Raw genomic sequence first — 10625 nt, forward strand, 5'->3', positions numbered from 1 at the left:
TGTAGTTGATGATTAATGGATGTCTTTGAGTGGATATGAGTGTATTTACAATGTTGTTGATGGTCTGTCCTTTTTTTTGTTCTGTTTTGCTTTTGCTTGATCCCCAAAGTTGTTGTTATGGAGACGAGCGGTTCAGATGCACGTCTGTTGAGAGAATAACACAATCAGGAACGTTTTATTACAAACTTGTGCCCGTTTTGAGTGAAATGCATTTTCCGTTCACATTTGTGGTCTGTTTTCAAAAGGAATTCCCACTCTCCGCTCAGCGGTCGGTCATCTCACCCTCTCAATCTCATGAAAAAAATCTTTTTTTGATCAGTTGATGCGTTTTTACAGATTCCGACAAGACAGTGAAGTTGTGTTTTAAGCACGGTATGACATAACATTGTCAGAGATTGGTACTTTGTCTTGTCATTTCAGAGACATGTCTCTGAAATGATAATGTCTCTCATGTCTCTCCATGTTGCCCCTTCTAGATTATTTTAAGAAAAGAAAACATTTATAAATGACTAAAATGAAGGATGTTTAGGTATGGTATGTTGTACTAATTCAACCAGAGACTCAATCTGAATTTATTTTTATTTTAAAATGTGTAGGCCCACTTGGTCCTACAAGTCACGATTTCGTGTAGTTCCTCAGCTGATCATTTATGTAAATGTCACCTTTCGGCAGGATCGAAATATGTACTTTTACACGGACACACATGAGTAGTTTAAATGTTTAAATGATCACCTGATCAGTGCTTTTTTTCCATGTTCCATAACTGTGTGAAAGCGCTTTTCCTTTCCCTTTCCCGTTTCCTGCAATAAATCATTACGTAGCTGTTAATCCTTGTGTCATTATTTGTTATCTTTAAGTGATTTGTCTCGGGGAATGAAGACGGGTGAACTGGTATAGTGGCGCTTTAAATAGAAATGCCTACCGCGGAAGCTGATGTCGTTTCATCTCAACGCCACTTGAGGGAGACGAGGCTAAATGGAAAAATGTATTGAACAAACTTGTCGTCCAAAGACCAACACCTTTTTAAATACTAAATGATTCCAACAGTATGAATCATTTGTAGAGTTTGAATCACCACTTTGGAAAGCCAATTTGAACACGATCTTCTCATGTTGCTGTCTGGAACCGCAAAATGTTCTTTCTGACAAACTGTTCTAAAGGGACCCATAGAGCGAGACATACGGTTCTTGCAGTTCTATTAATTGTTCTTATATACAGCATACGTTTTTTATAAGTAAATAACAATGGAAATGTCAGTATAGCCTTTAGAGCATTATTTCTTTTTGCATACTTGTCAAATGGAGGACGCAGTCTATGATAAAGAAACGTATTTAAACCGACACTTCTGCATTGTAGGGCAGCTGTAACGGTCAAAATAAGGACATGTTCCTTTAAGCGGGGGTTGACAGCGTGCGCGTGTACAAAGAGAGCAAAGAATTGAGCAATGACGCGAGTAACGCAATGCCGTGGGGCTACCCTGACACCCATTACAGGCAGGACTAAAGCACCCCCCGCAGTGATTACAACCATTTTGATAAGTTCGCCTATTGTCCTTAAGTGACAAGTGGTATCGTTGTAGATCCAGTTATGTCAAGAGGTGTCCTCTGATAAAGAAACCGTTTGAGACTTTAAGCTCGCCGGAGAAGGCTCGCGGGGGGAGCGACAGACTGCTGCGTTAAAGAGGAGCACAGATTGACAGGTACAGTAGGTTGCGCGAGCTGGGCTGCACGCTCACAACAAGCGTAACGTCAGTTCACTTGTTTATGGCCGGAGCTCGTGTTTCTGGATGCTTCTCTGCAGTTTGACAGTGAGCAGTCGGCCCTCGGTCATTCCTGTCTGTTTAAATATTTGTAATCTCTTTTTGTCTCATCTGTGAAAACTTACCGCGTTTGAGCCCAAGTTATTGTAGGAACAGAGCATGTGTGCACAGGTGTGGTAGCTAGATAGGCGAGACCAGAGGACATCCTGACAAGTCTGCTGCAGGTCTCTGACAACATTAACGGGACACTTGAAGTTGAAAGTGGGGCTGACTAGGTATTTTGGCGTTCATGTAGCGGGCGAATGAATGACGCGTGATCATTTGTAGTGTCATTTTGGCAGGCTTACTTTGAGAAACGCTTGTTTAGGTTTTGTCTGCACAGGTGTTTCCTCGATGCTGTTTTCGATATAACGTCTTTTGCAATCTAGCCATGGGTAAACTCACAAAGATGTTTGATAGCCATGTTGGAGGTTTTGTAGCTAACGTTTTGAAAATAACTCAAACATACACAAAGTTGTTCCAGCTTGGTTGTATATGGGCTGTGTTTGTCTTCACATGATGTCTTGTCACACACGCACACACACACACTTGGTGTCGGATACAAGGCCTGAGGGTGTCAGTTGGCTAGCTGTCTCTCTTCTACCTCCCAAAGTATCTTTCTTTGCCTCACCCCTGCAAGCCAGGCCCTGCAGAACTGCTGCACCACACACACACACATGCATGCATATATCTCTACTACACACGCACCGACACACACACACACGACCAGACTCTCATAAACACATGCATACATACTTTCACTACCACTAATAAAGAAACCAGCAGCAGTAGGGGTCAGATGTCTGAGCGGTTAGAGTATCGGGCTATTAATCAGAAGGTTGCCGGTTCGTTTCCCGACTGCAAAATGACGTTGTGTCCTTGGGCAAGGCACTTCACCCTATTTGCCTCAGGGGGAATGTCCCTGTACTTACTGTAAGTCGCTCTGGATAAGAGCGTCTGCTAAATGACTAAATGTAATGTAAATGTATCAGAGTGATGCTAGTAGAGAAGCTCAAAGTGAAACCAGTCCTGAGACGGTCTTCACATGTCCAGGGAGCCGAGAACACGCCTCGGGCTGAACTACAACACACTGTTGTGTTGGTGTCTCTCTCTCTCCTCTCTCCTCTCTCCTCTCTTCTCTCTTCTCTCTCTCTCTCTCTCTCTCTTTCTTACCTACCCTCGTCCCCCCCCCCTTCTCTCTCTTCTTCTGTCTTGCTTACACAAACACACACAGCTCACAGACTCATTACTCCTGGGTGTAGACATGCTCTCCATAACATCACAGTGCTCATGGTTTTATACCTGTCATTAAGCAGCTGGTTTACACTCCGCTAGTGTTTTCATTGGGGTAATTTTGTTACCTGGCCTGTGCCAAGCAGCCCAGAGATACAGGCCCAAAAGGCAGCCTGTGCCGAGCAGCCCAGAGATACAGACCCACAAGGCAGCCTGTGCCAAGCAGCCCAGAGATACAGGCCCACAAGGCAGCCTGTGCCAAGCAGCCCAGAGATACAGACCCACAAGGCATCCCCAGAGCAAAGTCCCACACCATCTCCTCCTCCTCCTTCATGCCTGTGTCTGGAAGTTGGTGAAGGGAGGAAGAAATGGATGAAATCAATAATGGATGGACAGAGGGATTGATAGCTGGATGAAATGTATTATGGATGGAGGATACATGGATGAAATACTGAATGAATGAATAAATCGAAGTCGAAATTTACAACTGGCATGAAGTAACAAATCCTTTTGTTCTGTGAAAAAATGACTAAGATAAGTTGTTACACACACAGGCAGACGACACAGGTACGCACACACACAATCCCAACATCACTCGCTGCTTCCCTGCCTTGCCCCCCCCACACCTCCCCCCCACACCTCCCCCCCACACCTCCCCCCCACACCTCCCCCCCACACCTCCCCCTCACACCTCCCCCCCACACCTCCCCCCCACACCTCCCCCCCACACCTCCCCCCCACACCTCCCTCACACCTCCCCCCCACACCTCCCTCACACCCACCCCACGGCCACCAGAGAGCATTTAACAGTCTGTCAATACCGTAGCACTTAGCTGCCTGATAGCCCATCGACCTGTCCTCTCCGGATCAATACCTAGTGGAGATACTTGCTGAGTCGTTCTGGTTACGGAGAATCACAACAGTAGGAGACGGACATTTTGTTTTCGGTGGACAGAACCATGAAGCCCTCCTTTGGTGGCACCTGGGGACAACGTGAAACTGCAATGAGAATAGTAACAATAACAGTAATGCTGTTAACACTCAAGGACATCTTATAGGAAATGAGCCTGTAAAGGTTGAAGACAGTGGAGCTTCATGTTACCACCACCTCCTCAGGCAAGTCTGTTAGTTTAGCTTTCAAACCATACACTGGGAATCAGGAGCCTGTGTGTGTGTGTGTGTCAGATTGTGTGCGTATGTGTTATGTGTGTGTTATGTGTGTGTTGTGTGTGTGTGTGTAAGAGATTCTCCGCTCTTGTTCTTGTCTCTCTGAGGGCATTGTATTTCGAACCCTCTCACCTTTTCTGTGACACACATCCCATGCCCCCCCAAGGCAGAGCTCACACAGGCAGTATCAGATGACCTGCCTGTGTTGGGCCTAAACCAGTATCTCTGGGTCTGCCACCAGCTGGGAAGGGATACAGTACAGTACATTTACATTTAGTCATTTAGCAGACGCTCTTATCCAGAGCGACTTACAGTAAGTACAGGGACATTCCCCCGAGGCAAGTAGGGTGAAGTGCCTTGCCCAAGGACACAACGTCAGTTGGCATGACCGGGACTCGAACTGGCAACCTTCGGATTACTAGCCCGATTCCCTCACCGCTCAGCCACCTGACTCCATACAGTACCAGGAGATACAGTACCAGGAGATACAGTACCAGGAGATACAGTACAGTACCAGGAGATACAGTACCAGGAGATACAGTACCCGGAGATACAGTACCAGGAGATACAGTACAGTACCAGGAGATACAGTACCAGGAGTTACAGTACCGGGAGATACAGTACCAGGAGATACAGTACAGTACCATTTTTTAAAAACATTTGTTTTAGAAAGGTTTTAAAAATATTTCCTACACAGTCAAGTCAAATCAGACAAACTAGTGTGGGTTAGCTTGAGGAATGAGAGGGGGGGGGCGTAGAGCTTAGTGGTTAGAGAGGCTATCTGCTTAACTGCAGATAGAGAGGTGCTTTGAGATGGCGCTTTGTCTGCTAAATAAATACACATTAACGTTGTGCTAACAATGAGGAGTATTTCCTCATTGATCGCTGGAGGGGAAGTTGCCCAACAGGAGACAACATCTTTCAGCTCATTCAGAGATAACTGAGATCTGAGCTGATAAGTGACTCACTAAGTTCACCAGGTGCACGGAGGACTTAGCTTGACACCTGCGCGTGGGTGATGATGAAGCGTGTGAGTGTGTGTGTGTGTGTGTGTGTCAAGAGAGAGCTGTGGTTTTAAGCATGACTGTTTCAACTGTGTTTCGTTTTCTTTAAAACAGTGAGATGCTGAGAAAAGACAGACAGATCTAAAGGACTCTCTGACTTCCTGTGGGTTTTCCTCCTTCTTCGTTCTCCTCTTCCAGGTGTCAGCAGGTCAGCCTCGTTGGGTCAAACCTGATGAGATCAGGATTCCTATATTCCTGACTCCTCCTCACCTAGAGACAAATTCATAATTCAAGCTTTGTGTGGACGGGACAGTTTTTTGATCTACCCCCCCCCCCGCACACACTCACTCACTCACTGGGGATCTGTCTTCACTGTATCATGTTACCCGTGACAGACACCTGTCTAGGAGATGCACACGAACTGTGCTGTCACTAATACCGGGTCCAGCAGAACGTAGAACCGACGCGTTGACATCGACGTAGAGGAAGTGTCTGTGTGTCTGTGTGTCTGTGTGTTGAAACTGCGGCTGTAACAACGTTGTTGTTGACTGCTAACAAGCCTCTTTCCGTCTGCGTTTGACAGTGACTTCCTGAAAGCGAATCCCACATCCGTGTTGTCCAATGGACGGAGACGTGCGAGATCATGTGACCCGCTGACATCACTGCAGCTGGCGGCCTGGGCTTGTAGGCGGAGCCGGGGACCGCGGCCTGTCCGCGGGCGACCTTTGACCTTCTGAAACGACACCCTGGTCCTGGAGGTCAGCCTCAGGAGACGACAAGACACACACTCTACTGTAGCAGGTAAGAGTGTGTGTGTGTGTGTGTGTGCAGTACAGGCTGGGCATTGTAGTGTTGTGTTTGTCCTAACCGCTGTGTTAGTGTGTGGGTGTGTGTAAGGGCTGTGTGCGTGTGTTTGTAAGGGCTGTGTGTGTGTGTGTAAAGGCTGTGTGCGTGTGTGTGTGTGTAAGGGCTGTGTGCATGTGTGTAAAGGCTGTGTGCGTGTGTGTAAAGGCTGTGTAAGTTATTTGTTATTCTTACAGGAAATGAGTTCAGGGTTTGTCTCTGATTGGCTGGGAGTGGTGACCATAGCGCTGTGTAAATGATGACTGATGTCTTAATATTGTTTAACCCTGGACATGGTGTCAGCTTGGGTCACACCAGCTGTGTGTGTGTGTGTGTGGATATTGCAGAGGCTGCTGTGTCCTTGCGGTTTCATGCCTGTCCAATCAGGAGACACACACACAAACATTATGTGGTTTACCATTTCCTTTCAAAGCAGACATGTTTCTGGACTGAATAGGGCTAAGAATACTGGGGTCTGAGGTCTGACAGCAGAGATGGTAAACACACACAGAAATACAGACAGACAGACAGACAGACACACAGCTAGCCAGTTGGCAGACAGACAGACAGACAGACAGACACACACAGCTAGTCAGTTGGCAGGCAGACAGACAGACAGACAGACAGACACACACACACACACACACACACACACACACACACACGCACAGCTAGTCAGTTGGCAGGCAGGCAGACAGACAGACAGACAGACACACACACACACACACACACACACACACACACACACACACACACACACACACACACACACACACACGCACAGCTAGCCAGTTGGCAGGCAGGCAGACAGACAGACAGACAGACACACACACACACACACACACACACACACACACACACACACACACACACACACACACACACACACAGCTAGCCAGTTGGCAGGCAGACAGACAGTGTGTGTTACAGTGCCAGGCTGCTGTACACTACCGGTGGCTGGATATAGAGAGACAGTGTGACTAGAAGAGAATGTGAGTGAATTTACTGTAGGTTAGGAGGAGAAGGAGAGAAGGAGAGGTACAGAGGGAGGTAGAGGAGGACAGAGGAGGGAGAGGGGGAGGGGGGTTACAGTTGGAGGGAGGATGGAGCAGTTGAAAAAGGAAGTGTGATTTGCCTTGGAGGGCCTGAGAGAGAGAGAGAGGGGGAGAGAGAGAGAGTGTGAGAGAGAGTGTGAGAGAGAGAGGCCCAGAATAGTATCAGCAGTGAGCCAGTGAGCTTTTTGTGGAGTGGGTCTCTGGATGCCTGGAGGGCCTGGGTGCTGTAGGGGGGTGTGTGGGTGAGGACAGGGGAGAGAGAGAGCGCTCAGGGTGCTGTAGGGGGGAGTGTGGGTGAGGACAGGGGAGAGAGAGAGCGCTCAGGGTGCTGTAGGGGGGAGTGTTATTTTAACCCTGCTCTTACATCCGGCTGCCAAGTGAGAGTACTGACACAGGGCCCTGGTTGGTACTGGAGGCCAGGTGAGGTCTCGCCTCTCCTCTCCTCAACACAGCTTGTTCTGCTGAAGTCACATGGCAGATCTGCCCCCTAGTGGCCAGACTGACAACCTGCATGATGATGATTATGTCTAAGGAGGAGGATGATGTCTAAGGAGGAGGACGGTGGTGGTGATGATGATGATCATGGAGGAGGATGATATTTTGATTAGATAGATCTCATGTCTGACTGGTATCTCTTTCTCTCTCTTTCATTTTCTCTCTTTCTTTCTCTTTCTCTGTTTCTTATCTCCCTTACAAACACACACACACACACACACACACACACACACACTAAGCTCCTGGATGGAGGTCTGGCCCACACAGATGGCAGTCTCGCTCGGATGGTTTTAGCCTCTGATGTCACATTCCCTGTGTGTGTGTGTGTGTGTGTGTGTTCGACCTCAAAACCTGTGACCTTCATTCACACTTTGGGTGTGATTGGCTCCCCCTCTTCTCTCCTTCCCTCACAAGGTGTGTGTGTGTGTGTGAGTGAGGTGAGACGGTCTACACTGCAGTGGTCTTCTCCCTACGTCTTTCTGATCGAGGGTCACCATGGCAACGCCTCCCCGGCTGTGCTGCTGGATGTTACAGCGTTCCACCTCCCTACCTCTGCAACACCTGGTCTCCGTGGTAACCAGCCCATGGTGTTGACGGTTGCTGTTCCTCCTCATCCTGTCCTCCTCTCCTCCTTCTCTCCTCCTCCTCCTCCTCCTCCTCCTCCTCTCCTCATCCTGTCCTCCTCTCCTCTCCTCATCCTCTCCTCCTCCTCCTCCTCCTCTCCTCATCCTGTCCTCCTCTCCTCCTTCTCTCCTCCTCTCCTCCTCTCCTCTCCTCCTCTCCTCCTCCTCCTCTCCTCATCCTGTCCTCCTCTCCTCCTTCTCTCCTCTCTTCCTTCTCTCCTCCTCTCCTCTCCTCCTCCTCCTCCTCTCCTCCTCTCCTCATCCTGTCCTCCTCTCCTCCTTCTCTCCTCTCTTCCTTCTCTCCTCCTCTCCTCCTCCCCTCCTCCTCCTCTCCTCTCCTCATCCTGTCTCTCTAACTGCAGTCTCAGGCAGGTGAGACTGAGGAAGCTGAATGGGTGCTGACAGTGATGTCATGTGACAGTGATGTCATGTGACCGTGATGTCATGTGAAATTGATGTCATGTGACAGTGATATCATGTAGTTAGAGTAAGTTCTGCTCTCAGAGGGTGGTGTGTGTGCGCAGAATGAAGTCATCCACTAAGTCAACAGTGACAGATCATTGACTGGAAGACGCCTAAACTACACACACCTGCACACACACATAACACATACACACACACACATACACATAATCACACACACACATATACACGCATGTAGACACAGCTTTGAGGAATCCGATTGGCTGCTGACTTGCTTGAACTAGCCAATGGGAAGTAGTCTGGAATCAGTACCAGGAGGACGCGGGCTTTACTGTGAAAACAAAGCCTGTGTGTGTGTATATATATATTTATATATGTGTGTGTGGTCCGTATAAATGTGTGTGTGTGCAGGACAGCATGGCCAGAGAAGGCAGATTTAGCAGAGAGGATAACAGCTCTCAGCTGCTCCTTCTCTACACTGCAGATGGAGGACAGAGGAGAGAGGAGAGAGGAGGGAGGAGGAGGGAGGAGGGAGGAGGAGAGGGAGGAGAGGGAGGGAGGAGAGGGAGAGGGAGAGGGAGAGGGAGAGGGAGAGAAGGAGAAGGAGAAGGAGAAGGAGAAGGAGAAGGAGAGGGAGAGGAGAGAGGAGGGAGGAGGAGGGAGGAGGAGAGGGAGGAGAGGGAGGGAGGAGAGGGAGAGGGAGAGGGAGAGGGAGAGGGAGAAGGAGAAGGAGAAGGAGAAGGAGAAGGAGAGGGAGAGGGAGAGGGAGAGGAGAGAGGAGGAGGAGGAGAGGGAGAGGGAGAGGGAGAGGGAGAGGAGAGGAGAGAGGGAGGAGGAGAGGGAGGAGAGGGAGAGGGAGAGGGGGAGGGGAGGGAGGAGGAGGAGGAGGGAGGAGAGGGAGGGAGGGAGGGCGGGCGGGAGGGAGGGAGGAGAGGGAGAGGGAGAGGGAGAGGGAGAGGGAGAGGGAGAGGGAGAGGGAGAGGGAGAGGGGAGGGAGGGAGGGAGGAGGAGGGAGGAGGAGGAGGGAGGAGGAGAGGGAGGAGAGGGAGGAGAGGGAGGGAGGAGAGGGAGGAGAGGGAGGAGAGGAGAGGGAGGAAGGAAAAGGCAAAGAGATTAGAGATAACAAGAGAGCAGGATCAGAGAGAGAGCTACAGACAGAGAGCCAACCATCATGGTATCATCTCCAGGGTTGAAGATGTGTTCAGAGTTGTGGAGGTCTGCCAGGACTATGGAGAGATCAGGAAGAAGATACACCACCTCATCTCTCTTTCTCTGTCCCCCTCACTCTCTCTCTCCCTCTCACTCACTCTCTCTCTCTACCCCTATCTACCCCCCCCCCCACCACCAAATCCAGATGTCCTCTCATCTAGCATCCAGATGGCTCCCAATGTAGAGAGGTGTTTTCACCACACACACACAAACACACACACAAGCCCCCTCCTTTCCTCTGGGGAGGATTAACCCTCCTCATTAGGACTACCCTGCCTCTGTCCCCCTCCCCCCCTCCCCTCCTCCCTCACCCACCAGTCTGCTGCGTGCTGATTGGCTGCCTCGGTCAGTACTGCCGCTGACTGGAGAAGGACAGGAGAGGATGGGGGGGGTTGATGTCACCGCGGTGATGGCGATGCACCCACTCACGAGTCACCCCAAGCCTGGGGGGGGGGTTAGGAGGGGGGGAGGGAGGGTGGAGGGGGGGAGGGGGGGGAGGGAGGAGGGAGGAGGGGAGGAGGAAGAGAGGAAAAACACAATAACAACAGCCAGGACCGGGATCTGGGATTAAGAGCAGCTTTATCAGACCAGCCAGCGACACACACACACACAGCGGAACGAGAAAAGGAGAGAAAGGAGGAGTGAAACATGAAGGGAAGGGTTCTGTTCATCGCTGCTGTCGGTCGTCCGACTCGCTCCGCTGTGAAGACGGGATGATGCTGTGCTCTCGGGGATAGAGGGAGAGAGAGGGAGAGAGAGGGAGAGATCGAGGAGT

General features: G+C 49.9%; 1 long non-coding RNA gene across 1 annotated transcript in view; it reads left to right on the plus strand.

Annotated features, from left to right (window-relative positions):
- Positions 1 to 1454: 1454 nt before the first annotated feature.
- Positions 1455 to 10625, plus strand: part of LOC134036256 (uncharacterized) — a 10142-nt gene continuing 971 nt past the window's right edge. Inside the window, exons 1-2 of the long non-coding RNA XR_009932398.1 lie at positions 1455 to 1699; positions 5786 to 6003. This is a non-coding gene — a long non-coding RNA (uncharacterized LOC134036256). The remainder of the gene's footprint in view (positions 1700 to 5785; positions 6004 to 10625) is intronic.

The sequence above is a fragment of the Osmerus eperlanus genome, chromosome 16, assembly GCF_963692335.1.
Source record: "Osmerus eperlanus chromosome 16, fOsmEpe2.1, whole genome shotgun sequence".
Lineage (NCBI taxonomy): Eukaryota > Metazoa > Chordata > Actinopteri > Osmeriformes > Osmeridae > Osmerus > Osmerus eperlanus.